Source organism: Oncorhynchus mykiss, chromosome 28 (assembly GCF_057628025.1).
Source record: "Oncorhynchus mykiss isolate SJ-2025 chromosome 28, ASM5762802v1, whole genome shotgun sequence".
NCBI lineage: Eukaryota > Metazoa > Chordata > Actinopteri > Salmoniformes > Salmonidae > Oncorhynchus > Oncorhynchus mykiss.
The window spans coordinates 42,368,355-42,380,812 of NC_143049.1; the positions used below are offsets into that span (position 1 = coordinate 42,368,355).

The 12,458-nt window shown below is 49.2% G+C and overlaps 1 pseudogene across 1 annotated transcript in view; it reads left to right on the forward strand.

The window, feature by feature from the left end:
• LOC110508257 (serine/threonine-protein kinase MAK-like) overlaps nt 1–12,458 on the forward strand; it is a 50,573-nt pseudogene that overhangs the window by 34,860 nt on the left and 3,255 nt on the right. Inside the window, exons 11-14 of the transcript XR_016492982.1 lie at nt 217–407; nt 1,036–1,106; nt 10,939–11,058; nt 12,229–12,354. The product of XR_016492982.1 is annotated as a serine/threonine-protein kinase MAK-like (transcript). The remainder of the gene's footprint in view (nt 1–216; nt 408–1,035; nt 1,107–10,938; nt 11,059–12,228; nt 12,355–12,458) is intronic.

The window sequence follows — 12,458 nt, forward strand, 5'->3', positions numbered from 1 at the left end:
CAACCTTCGTCTCTCCCGAGCCCGTACGGGAGTTGTAGCGATGAGACAAGATAGTAGCTACTAACAATTGGATACTACGAAATTGGGGAGAAAAAGGGGTCAAAAATAATAATACAATTAAAAAAAAAAAAACATGGTTACGGTATTTCATTTGGCGTCTTCTATAACACATGACATCATTATCATGTAATATTTGATGTGGAACTTGTCCAACAGAAAGCCACTCCAGCGAGGTGTGAGAACACCGTGTCAGGGTTGCGGAACGGTAGGAGGCGGTGGGGACAGACGTCAGTGAAGGCAGCAGACACCTGGGATGAGGTGGATGACTCTGACTTGGGCATCTCCTTCTCCAAGAAACCCAGCATCGCATCTCTCAGGGACAAACACCAGGACAACGACAACTACCGGTAGGTCCTTCTGCTTCTTCCCCTCGTCAGGCCTGGCTAGGGACTAGGGCCTTCTGCTTCTTCCCCTCGTCATGCCTGGCTAGGGACTAGGGCCTTCTGCTTCTTCCCCTCGTCGTGCCTGGCTAGGGACTAGGGCCTTCTGCTTCTTCCCCTCGTCGTGCCTGGCTAGGGACTAGGGCCTTCTGCTTCTTCCCCTCGTCATGCCTGGCTAGGGACTAGGGCCTTCTGCTTCTTCCCCTCGTCATGCCTGGCTAGGGACTAGGGCCTTCTGCTTCTTCCCCTCGTCATGCCTGGCTAGGGACTAGGTCCTTCTGCTTCTTCCCCTCGTCATGCCTGGCTAGGGACTAGGGCCTTCTGCTTCTTCCCCTCGTCATGCCTGGCTAGGGACTAGGTCTAGCTTTTTCTAGGCAGGTTACATGATCAGGACAAACATAGCTGCAGATGAGACCTTTGTCACAATCAGATTCCCAGCAACAGAATAGTTAAATATGCTGTTTTTCCTAGTGTGGTTAGGAAAACTCCTAGTTCCTAGACATGATACATTCTTGTCTTAGAAAATTACACCCACTTATACAGTATTTCCACATGCGGTTTTATATTGATTCATGTATTGTTTGATTGTGTGTAGGTCTGCAGAGCCCAAGTCCAACACGTCATCAGTGAAGCAGCACTATCTGCACCAGTCCAGATACCTCCCTGGTAAAGTCCTGTGGTACTGAAACCGGTAGGGTCCAGATACCTCCCTGGTAAAGTCCTGTGGTACTGAAACCGGTAGGGTCCAGATACTTCCCTGGTAAAGTCCTGTGGTACTGAAACCGGTAGGGTCCAGATACCTCCCTGGTAAAGTCCTGTGGTACTGAAACCGGTAGGGTCCAGATACCTCCCTGGTAAAGTCCTGTGGTACTGAAACCGGTAGGGTCCAGATACCTCCCTGGTAAAGTCCTGTGGTACTGAAACCGGTAGGGTCCAGATACCTCCCTGGTAAAGTCCTGTGGTACTGAAACCGGTAGGGTCCAGATACCTCCCTGGTAAAGTCCTGTGGTACTGAAACCGGTAGGGTCCAGATACCTCCCTGGTAAAGTCCTGTGGTACTGAAACCGGTAGGGTCCAGATACCTCCCTGGTAAAGTCCTGTGGTACTGAAACCGGTAGGGTCCAGATACCTCCCTGGTAAAGTCCTGTGGTACTGAAACCGGTAGGGTCCAGATACCTCCCTGGTAAAGTCCTGTGGTACTGAAACCGGTAGGGTCCAGATACCTCCCTGGTAAAGTCCTGTGGTACTGAAACCGGTAGGGTCCAGATACCTCCCTGGTAAAGTCCTGTGGTACTGAAACCGGTAGGGTCCAGATACCTCCCTGGTAAAGTCCTGTGGTACTGAAACCGGTAGGGTCCAGATACCTCCCTGGTAAAGTCCTGTGGTACTGAAACCGGTAGGGTCCAGATACCTCCCTGGTAAAGTCCTGTGGTACTGAAACCGGTAGGGTCCAGATACCTCCCTGGTAAAGTCCTGTGGTACTGAAACCGGTAGGGTCCAGATACCTCCCTGGTAAAGTCCTGTGGTACTGAAACCTGTAGGGTCCAGATACCTCCCTGGTAAAGTCCTGTGGTACTGAAACCTGTAGGGTCCAGATACCTCCCTGGTAAAGTCCTGTGGTACTGAAACCGGTAGGGTCCAGATACCTCCCTGGTAAAGTCCTGTGGTACTGAAATCTGGACCTCCCTGGTAAAGTCCTGTGGTACTGAAACCTGTAGGGTCCAGATACCTCCCTGGTAAAGTCCTGTGGTACTGAAACCGGTAGGGTCCAGATACCTCCCTGGTAAAGTCCTGTGGTACTGAAACCGGTAGGGTCCAGATACCTCCCTGGTAAAGTCCTGTGGTACTGAAACCGGTAGGGTCCAGATACCTCCCTGGTAAAGTCCTGTGGTACTGAAACCGGTAGGGTCCAGATACCTCCCTGGTAAAGTCCTGTGGTACTGAAACCGGTAGGGTCCAGATACCTCCCTGGTAAAGTCCTGTGGTACTGAAACCGGTAGGGTCCAGATACCTCCCTGGTAAAGTCCTGTGGTACTGAAACCGGTAGGGTCCAGATACCTCCCTGGTAAAGTCCTGTGGTACTGAAACCGGTAGGGTCCAGATACCTCCCTGGTAAAGTCCTGTGGTACTGAAACCGGTAGGGTCCAGATACCTCCCTGGTAAAGTCCTGTGGTACTGAAACCGGTAGGGTCCAGATACCTCCCTGGTAAAGTCCTGTGGTACTGAAACCGGTAGGGTCCAGATACCTCCCTGGTAAAGTCCTGTGGTACTGAAACCGGTAGGGTCCAGATACCTCCCTGGTAAAGTCCTGTGGTACTGAAACCGGTAGGGTCCAGATACCTCCCTGGTAAAGTCCTGTGGTACTGAAACCGGTAGGGTCCAGATACCTCCCTGGTAAAGTCCTGTGGTACTGAAACCGGTAGGGTCCAGATACCTCCCTGGTAAAGTCCTGTGGTACTGAAACCGGTAGGGTCCAGATACCTCCCTGGTAAAGTCCTGTGGTACTGAAACCGGTAGGGTCCAGATACCTCCCTGGTAAAGTCCTGTGGTACTGAAACCGGTAGGGTCCAGATACCTCCCTGGTAAAGTCCTGTGGTACTGAAACCGGTAGGGTCCAGATACCTCCCTGGTAAAGTCCTGTGGTACTGAAACCGGTAGGGTCCAGATACCTCCCTGGTAAAGTCCTGTGGTACTGAAACCGGTAGGGTCCAGATACCTCCCTGGTAAAGTCCTGTGGTACTGAAACCGGTAGGGTCCAGATACCTCCCTGGTAAAGTCCTGTGGTACTGAAACCGGTAGGGTCCAGATACCTCCCTGGTAAAGTCCTGTGGTACTGAAACCGGTAGGGTCCAGATACCTCCCTGGTAAAGTCCTGTGGTACTGAAACCGGTAGGGTCCAGATACCTCCCTGGTAAAGTCCTGTGGTACTGAAACCGGTAGGGTCCAGATACCTCCCTGGTAAAGTCCTGTGGTACTGAAACCGGTAGGGTCCAGATACCTCCCTGGTAAAGTCCTGTGGTACTGAAACCGGTAGGGTCCAGATACCTCCCTGGTAAAGTCCTGTGGTACTGAAACCGGTAGGGTCCAGATACCTCCCTGGTAAAGTCCTGTGGTACTGAAACCGGTAGGGTTCAGATACCTCCCTGGTAAAGTCCTGTGGTACTGAAACCGGTAGGGTCCAGATACCTCCCTGGTAAAGTCCTGTGGTACTGAAACCGGTAGGGTCCAGATACCTCCCTGGTAAAGTCCTGTGGTACTGAAACCTGTAGGGTCCAGATACCTCCCTGGTAAAGTCCTGTGGTACTGAAACCTGTAGGGTCCAGATACCTCCCTGGTAAAGTCCTGTGGTACTGAAACCGGTAGGGTCCAGATACCTCCCTGGTAAAGTCCTGTGGTACTGAAATCTGGACCTCCCTGGTAAAGTCCTGTGGTACTGAAACCTGTAGGGTCCAGATACCTCCCTGGTAAAGTCCTGTGGTACTGAAACCGGTAGGGTCCAGATACCTCCCTGGTAAAGTCCTGTGGTACTGAAACCGGTAGGGTCCAGATACCTCCCTGGTAAAGTCCTGTGGTACTGAAACCGGTAGGGTCCAGATACCTCCCTGGTAAAGTCCTGTGGTACTGAAACCGGTAGGGTCCAGATACCTCCCTGGTAAAGTCCTGTGGTACTGAAACCGGTAGGGTCCAGATACCTCCCTGGTAAAGTCCTGTGGTACTGAAACCGGTAGGGTCCAGATACCTCCCTGGTAAAGTCCTGTGGTACTGAAACCGGTAGGGTCCAGATACCTCCCTGGTAAAGTCCTGTGGTACTGAAACCGGTAGGGTCCAGATACCTCCCTGGTAAAGTCCTGTGGTACTGAAACCGGTAGGGTCCAGATACCTCCCTGGTAAAGTCCTGTGGTACTGAAACCGGTAGGGTCCAGATACCTCCCTGGTAAAGTCCTGTGGTACTGAAACCGGTAGGGTCCAGATACCTCCCTGGTAAAGTCCTGTGGTACTGAAACCGGTAGGGTCCAGATACCTCCCTGGTAAAGTCCTGTGGTACTGAAACCGGTAGGGTCCAGATACCTCCCTGGTAAAGTCCTGTGGTACTGAAACCGGTAGGGTCCAGATACCTCCCTGGTAAAGTCCTGTGGTACTGAAACCGGTAGGGTCCAGATACCTCCCTGGTAAAGTCCTGTGGTACTGAAACCGGTAGGGTCCAGATACCTCCCTGGTAAAGTCCTGTGGTACTGAAACCGGTAGGGTCCAGATACCTCCCTGGTAAAGTCCTGTGGTACTGAAACCGGTAGGGTCCAGATACCTCCCTGGTAAAGTCCTGTGGTACTGAAACCGGTAGGGTCCAGATACCTCCCTGGTAAAGTCCTGTGGTACTGAAACCGGTAGGGTCCAGATACCTCCCTGGTAAAGTCCTGTGGTACTGAAACCGGTAGGGTCCAGATACCTCCCTGGTAAAGTCCTGTGGTACTGAAACCGGTAGGGTCCAGATACCTCCCTGGTAAAGTCCTGTGGTACTGAAACCGGTAGGGTCCAGATACCTCCCTGGTAAAGTCCTGTGGTACTGAAACCGGTAGGGTCCAGATACCTCCCTGGTAAAGTCCTGTGGTACTGAAACCGGTAGGGTCCAGATACCTCCCTGGTAAAGTCCTGTGGTACTGAAACCGGTAGGGTCCAGATACCTCCCTGGTAAAGTCCTGTGGTACTGAAACCGGTAGGGTCCAGATACCTCCCTGGTAAAGTCCTGTGGTACTGAAACCGGTAGGGTCCAGATACCTCCCTGGTAAAGTCCTGTGGTACTGAAATCTGGACTTCCCTGGTAAAGTCCTGTGGTACTGAAACCGGTAGGGTCCAGATACCTCCCTGGTAAAGTCCTGTGGTACTGAAACCGGTAGGGTCCAGATACCTCCCTGGTAAAGTCCTGTGGTACTGAAACCGGTAGGGTCCAGATACCTCCCTGGTAAAGTCCTGTGGTACTGAAACCGGTAGGGTCCAGATACCTCCCTGGTAAAGTCCTGTGGTACTGAAACCGGTAGGGTCCAGATACCTCCCTGGTAAAGTCCTGTGGTACTGAAACCTGTAGGGTCCAGATACCTCCCTGTTAAAGTCCTGTGGTACTGAAACCTGTAGGGTCCAGATACCTCCCTGGTAAAGTCCTGTGGTACTGAAACCGGTAGGGTCCAGATACCTCCCTGGTAAAGTCCTGTGGTACTGAAACCGGTAGGGTCCAGATACCTCCCTGGTAAAGTCCTGTGGTACTGAAACCGGTAGGGTCCAGATACCTCCCTGGTAAAGTCCTGTGGTACTGAAACCTGTAGGGTCCAGATACCTCCCTGGTAAAGTCCTGTGGTACTGAAACCTGTAGGGTCCAGATACCTCCCTGGTAAAGTCCTGTGGTACTGAAACCGGTAGGGTCCAGATACCTCCCTGGTAAAGTCCTGTGGTACTGAAATCTGGACCTCCCTGGTAAAGTCCTGTGGTACTGAAACCTGTAGGGTCCAGATACCTCCCTGGTAAAGTCCTGTGGTACTGAAACCGGTAGGGTCCAGATACCTCCCTGGTAAAGTCCTGTGGTACTGAAACCGGTAGGGTCCAGATACCTCCCTGGTAAAGTCCTGTGGTACTGAAACCGGTAGGGTCCAGATACCTCCCTGGTAAAGTCCTGTGGTACTGAAACCGGTAGGGTCCAGATACCTCCCTGGTAAAGTCCTGTGGTACTGAAACCGGTAGGGTCCAGATACCTCCCTGGTAAAGTCCTGTGGTACTGAAACCGGTAGGGTCCAGATACCTCCCTGGTAAAGTCCTGTGGTACTGAAACCGGTAGGGTCCAGATACCTCCCTGGTAAAGTCCTGTGGTACTGAAACCGGTAGGGTCCAGATACCTCCCTGGTAAAGTCCTGTGGTACTGAAACCGGTAGGGTCCAGATACCTCCCTGGTAAAGTCCTGTGGTACTGAAACCGGTAGGGTCCAGATACCTCCCTGGTAAAGTCCTGTGGTACTGAAACCGGTAGGGTCCAGATACCTCCCTGGTAAAGTCCTGTGGTACTGAAACCGGTAGGGTCCAGATACCTCCCTGGTAAAGTCCTGTGGTACTGAAACCGGTAGGGTCCAGATACCTCCCTGGTAAAGTCCTGTGGTACTGAAACCGGTAGGGTCCAGATACCTCCCTGGTAAAGTCCTGTGGTACTGAAACCGGTAGGGTCCAGATACCTCCCTGGTAAAGTCCTGTGGTACTGAAACCGGTAGGGTCCAGATACCTCCCTGGTAAAGTCCTGTGGTACTGAAACCGGTAGGGTCCAGATACCTCCCTGGTAAAGTCCTGTGGTACTGAAACCGGTAGGGTCCAGATACCTCCCTGGTAAAGTCCTGTGGTACTGAAACCGGTAGGGTCCAGATACCTCCCTGGTAAAGTCCTGTGGTACTGAAACCGGTAGGGTCCAGATACCTCCCTGGTAAAGTCCTGTGGTACTGAAACCGGTAGGGTCCAGATACCTCCCTGGTAAAGTCCTGTGGTACTGAAACCGGTAGGGTCCAGATACCTCCCTGGTAAAGTCCTGTGGTACTGAAACCGGTAGGGTCCAGATACCTCCCTGGTAAAGTCCTGTGGTACTGAAACCGGTAGGGTCCAGATACCTCCCTGGTAAAGTCCTGTGGTACTGAAACCGGTAGGGTCCAGATACCTCCCTGGTAAAGTCCTGTGGTACTGAAACCGGTAGGGTCCAGATACCTCCCTGGTAAAGTCCTGTGGTACTGAAACCGGTAGGGTCCAGATACCTCCCTGGTAAAGTCCTGTGGTACTGAAACCGGTAGGGTCCAGATACCTCCCTGGTAAAGTCCTGTGGTACTGAAACCGGTAGGGTCCAGATACCTCCCTGGTAAAGTCCTGTGGTACTGAAACCGGTAGGGTCCAGATACCTCCCTGGTAAAGTCCTGTGGTACTGAAACCGGTAGGGTCCAGATACCTCCCTGGTAAAGTCCTGTGGTACTGAAACCTGTAGGGTCCAGATACCTCCCTGGTAAAGTCCTGTGGTACTGAAACCGGTAGGGTCCAGATACCTCCCTGTGTTCTTAACTGGCTTCACAGTTAGTTAAATAAAGGTTAAATAAAATTAAATAAATAAATATTCTAAAATCATGGGCATTAATATGGAGTTGGTCCCCCCTTTGCTGCTATAACAGCCTCCACTCTTCTGGGAAGGCTTTCCACTAGATGTTGGAACATTGCTGCTATAACAGCCTCCACTCTTCTGGGAAGGCTTTCCACTAGATGTTGTAACATTGCTGCTATAACAACCTCCACTCTTCTGGGAAGGCTTTCCACTAGATGTTGGAACATTGCTGCTATAACAGCCTCCATTCTTCTGGGAAGGCTTTTCACTAGATGTTGGAACATTGCTGCAGGGACTTGCTTCCATTCAGCCACAAGAGCATTAGTGAGGTCAGGGACTGATGTTGAGCGATTAGGCCTCCTGGCTCACAGTCAGCATTCCAATTCATCCCAAAAGTGTTCAATGGAGTTGAGGTCAGGGCTCTGTGCAGGCCAGTCAAGTTCTTCCACTCTGATCTCGACCAACCATTTCTGTATGGACCTCACTTTTGTGCACAGAGGCATTGTCATGCTGAAACAGGAAAGGGCCTTCCCCAACTTGTTGCCACAAAGTTTGAAGCACAAAATTGTCTAGACTGTCATTGTATGCTGTAGCGTTAAGATTTCCCTTCACTGGAACTAAGGGGCCCGAACCATGAAAAACAGCCCCAGACCATTATTCTTCCTCCACCAAACTTTACAGTTGGCACTATGCATTCAGGCATGTAGCGTTCTCCTGGCATCCGCCAAACCCAGAATCATCCGTCGGATTGCCAGAAGGTGAAGCGTGATTCATCACTCCAGAGAACGTGTTTGATTCATCACTCCAGAGAACGTGTTTGATTCATCACTCCAGAGAATGTGTTTGATTCCTCACTCCAGAGAATGTGTTTGATTCATCACTCCAGGGAATGTGTTTGATTCATCACTCCAGAGAATGTGTTTGATTCATCACTCCAGAGAATGTGTTTCCACTGCTCCAGAGAATGTGTTTCCATTGCTCCAGAGAATGTGTTTCCCCTGCTCCAGAGAATGTGTTTCCCCTGCTCCAGAGAATGTGTTTCCACTGCTCCAGAGAATGTGTTTCCCCTGCTCCAGAGAATGTGTTTCCCCTGCTCCAGAGAATGTGTTTAATTCATCACTCCAGAGAATGTGTTTCCACTGCTCCAGAGAATGTGTTTCCCCTGCTCCAGAGAATGTGTTTCCCCTGCTCCAGAGAATGTGTTTCCCCTGCTCCAGAGAATGTGTTTAATTCATCACTCCAGAGGATGTGTTTCCCCTGCTCCAGAGAATGTGTTTCCACTGCTCCAGAGAATGTGTTTCCCCTGCTCCAGAGTCCAATGGCAGCAAGCTTTAGACCACTTGGAATTGCGCATGGTGATCTTAGGCTTGTGTGCGGCTGCTCGACCATGGAAACCCATTTCATGAAGCTCCCGACGAACAGTTCTTGTGCTGACGTTGCTTCCAGAGGCAGTTTGGAACTCGGTAGTGAGAGTTGCAACTGAGGACAGACAGTTTTTACATGCTTCAGCACTTGGCGGGCCCGTTCTGTGAGCTTATGTGGCCTACCACTTTGCTGGCTGAGCTGTTGTTGCTCCTAGACGTTTCCACTTCACAATAATATCACCTACAGTTGACCGGAGCAGCTCCTGCGTTGTCTTGGCTGTGTGCTTAGGGTCGTTGTCCTGTTGGCAGGTGAACCTTTCGACCCAGTCTGAGGTCCTGAGCGCTCTGGAGCAGGTTTTCATCAAGCGTCTCTCTGTACTTTGTTCCGTTCATCTTTCCCTCGATCCTGACTAGTCTCCCAGTCCCTGCTGCTGAAATACATCCCCACAGCATGATGCTGCCACCACCATGCTTCACCGTAGGGATTGTGCCAGGTTTCTTCCAGACGTGATGCTTGGCATTCAGGCCAAAGAGTTCAATCTTGGTTGCATCAGACTAGAGAATCTTGTTTCTCATGGTCTGAGAGTCCTTTAGGTGCCTTTTGGGAAACTCCAAGCGGGCTGTCATGTGCCTTTTTACTGAGGAGTGGCTTCCATCTGGCCACTCTACCATAAAGGCCTGATTGGTGGTGTGTTGCAGAGATGGTTGTCCTTCTGGAAGGTTCTCCCATCTCCACAGAGGAACTCTGGCGCTCTGTCAGAGTGAGCATCAGGTTCTTGGTCACCTCCCCGACCAAGGCCCTTATCACTCGATTGTTCAGTTTGGCCGGGCGGCCAGCTCTAGGAAGTGTCTTGGTGGTTCCAAACTTCTTCCATTTAAGAATGATGGAGGCCATTGTTTTTGGGGGCCTTCAATGCCGCAGCTGTTTTTTGGTACCCTTCCCCAAATCTGTGCCTCGACACAATCCTGTCTCGAAGCTCTACGGACAATTCCTTCAACCTCATGGCTTGGTTTTTGCTCTGACATGCACTGTCAACTGTCTGACCTTATATAGACAGGTGTATGCCTTTCCAAATAATTTCCAATCAATTGAATTTACCACAGCTGGACTCCAATTAAGTTGTAGAAACAGCTCAAGGATGATCAATGGAAACAGGATGCACCTGAGCTAAATTTAGAGTCTCATAGCAAAGGGTCTGAATACTTATACGTTTTTTATATTTTTATACGTTTGCAAAAATGTCTAAAAACCTGTTTTCACTTTGTCATTATGGGTTATTGTATGTAGATTGATGATAATTTTTTAAATTTTGTAACGGCTTTCTTCTATCTCCTCCTCCGATAACCTTCCGCTCACTGCTCCATCGAATCCCAGGCGGGCTCCGGCACTCTCCCTGGGTCAACCGCCCACCTGTCAATCTCCTCCCAAGAAGTATAGTCCATACTGTCCTCCTCTTTGGGCTGCTCCTGTTGCCTCTTCTCCTGCTGCACCTTTGGGCGGCTACACTCCCCTGGTTTAGCCCAGGGTCCTCTCCCGTCGAGGATTTCCTCCCATGTCCAGAAATCCTTATTGCGCATCTCCTCTTTTCGCTGCTGTTGCCCGTTACCACGCCGCTTGGTCCTGTTGTGGTGGGTGATTCTGTAACGGCTTTCTTCTATCTCCTCCTCGGACGAGGAGGTGTAGCAAGGATCGGACCAAAATGCAGCGTGGTTATTGCAATCCATGTTTATTTAATAATAAAGAAACACGAACTTTACAAAAACAATAAACGTAATGTGAAAACCGAAACAGCCTAAACTGGTGCAAACTAACACAGAGGACACTAAGGACAATCACCCACGAAACACCCAAAGAATATGGCTGCCTAAATATGGTTCCCAATCAGAGACAACGATAAACACCTGCCTCTGATTGAGAACCACTTCAGACAGCCATAGACTTCACTAGAACATCCCACTAAGCTACAAACCCAACACACCACATACAAAAACCCATGCCACACCCTGGCCTAACCAATCTGTTCCAGGCGTAAACCCTAAGACCAACAAGAGCAGCTTTCAGACAAGCCAGCAGCAGCCTGGAAGGAGTGTGTGGGCCAACTCCTCTTTAACCAGGGCACAGGGAGCAGGACTGCCACTTACTAAATGTAAGAATAATTCACATCACTGATTATTCCTTTATTACACAAATACAGTACAGTCAAATCCCATTCATGTCCATCTTCATTGTCCCAGTAGGGACATTCATTGTACAGCCAGGAGTTTACAAAATATACTATACGTGTACAGCATATAACTAACTATACGGCACATAGTTACACCACTCCTTTATTCATGACATCAGGAGAAAGTATACAATCCTTCACTCCAGTAGGGAGATCAAATGTCTGATATCAAATGTCTGATAGTAGTAGGAGATCAAATGTCTGATATCAAATGTCTGATAGTAGTAGGAGATCAAATGTCTGATATCAAATGTCTGATAGTAGTAGGAGATCAAATGTCTGATATCAAATGTCTGATAGTAGTAGGAGATCAAATGTCTGATAGCAGTAGGAGATCAAATGTATGTTAGCAGTAGGAGATCAAATGTCTGATAGCAGTAGGAGATCAAATGTCTGTTAGCAGTAGGAGATCAAATGTCTGATAGCAGTAGGAGATCAAATGGCTGATAGCAGTAGGATATCAAATGTCTGATATCAAATGTCTGATAGTAGTAGGAGATCAAATGTCTGATAGCAGTAGGAGATCAAATGTCTGATAGCAGTAGGAGATCAAATGTCTGATATCAAATGTCTGATAGTAGTAGGAGATCAAATGTCTGATAGTAGTAGGAGATCAAATGTCTGATATCAAATGTCTGATAGTAGTAGGAGATCAAATGTCTGATATCAAATGTCTGATAGTAGTAGGAGATCAAATGTCTGATAGCAGTAGGAGATCAAATGTCTGATAGCAGTAGGAGATCAAATGTCTGTTAGCAGTAGGAGATCAAATGTCTGATAGCAGTAGGAGATCAAATGTCTGATAGCAGTAGGAGATCAAATGGCTGATAGCAGTAGGATATCAAATGTCTGTCATAGTGAATAGTTCATCTCATGTAGACTATATAGATTAGTGAATAGTTCATCTCATGTAGACTATATAGATTAGTGAATAGTTCATCTCATGTAGACTATATAGATTAATGAATAGTAATCTCATAGACTATTTAGTGAATAGTTAGTCTCTGGTTTGAGACATATAGGAATAGCTGTAATGTTCGTGCTGTTTGGTTTATTGATGTAGCAGAGTTAAAGAGTGTTATTTATTTCCAGATAACTTCCTGATTAACACCTACAACCCTGCCAGCAGTAGCAGTTACACGTCATCGTTTCAGAAGGAGATGGGATCAGCTGGACACAGGACCCGTCACCTAGCAACCGTAGGAGGCAACTCTGCTAGTAAGTCTCATCTCACCAGACCAGACCAGACCGACAGACAGGCAGACATGATGGTTTAAGTGCCATTTATTTACAGTATTCAATAAAAAAACATCTACTCTATC